Source organism: Otolemur garnettii, unplaced genomic scaffold, assembly GCF_000181295.1.
Source record: "Otolemur garnettii isolate 467f Iridium unplaced genomic scaffold, OtoGar3 scaffold00048, whole genome shotgun sequence".
Lineage (NCBI taxonomy): Eukaryota > Metazoa > Chordata > Mammalia > Primates > Galagidae > Otolemur > Otolemur garnettii.
In genome coordinates this window covers 3552623-3553148 of record NW_003852443.1, presented here as the reverse complement: position 1 = coordinate 3553148, position 526 = coordinate 3552623, and the positions used below count along the sequence as shown (strand labels likewise).

The window sequence follows — 526 nt, the reverse complement described above, 5'->3', positions numbered from 1 at the left end:
TTAAGAAAAAGCATAGATTTATACAAAGCACTATATTACTAAATAGTCTATCAATGAAAGAGAATAATAGACCAAGATTCTAATATCCAGGGCTTCAGTTTTGATTTCAGGCCACTATTGTTGCCTAATGAGTTACCCTGTCATGATATAACTCCAGCCCTCAATCCTTAGTTATACCTATAAATTTTCCTTGGAGTGCTTGGGAACTATTGTTCTGTGAATTAGCCTATGACAGAGAAGTTATAATGGCAAGACTAATTACAACCAAAATTATTTCACTAAGAATTATTTTTTAGGCTTGGCACCTGTGGCTCTGCGGCTAGGGTACCAGCCATATACACCTGAGCTGGCAGGTTCGAATCCAGCCCGGGCCTGCCAAACAACAATAACAATTCCAACTAAAAAATAGCCGGGGGTTGTGGCAGGCACTGTCATCCCAGCTACTTGAGAGGCTGAAGCAAGAGAATCACTTAAGCCCAAGAGTTTGAGGTTGTTGTGAGCTGTGATGCCACAGCACTCTACCCAG

General features: G+C 41.3%; 1 protein-coding gene across 2 annotated transcripts in view; it reads right to left on the bottom strand.

Annotated features, from left to right (window-relative positions):
- Positions 1-526, bottom strand: part of NCKAP1 (NCK associated protein 1) — a 117723-nt gene that overhangs the window by 74413 nt on the left and 42784 nt on the right. The gene's annotated exons all lie outside the window — the stretch shown is intronic.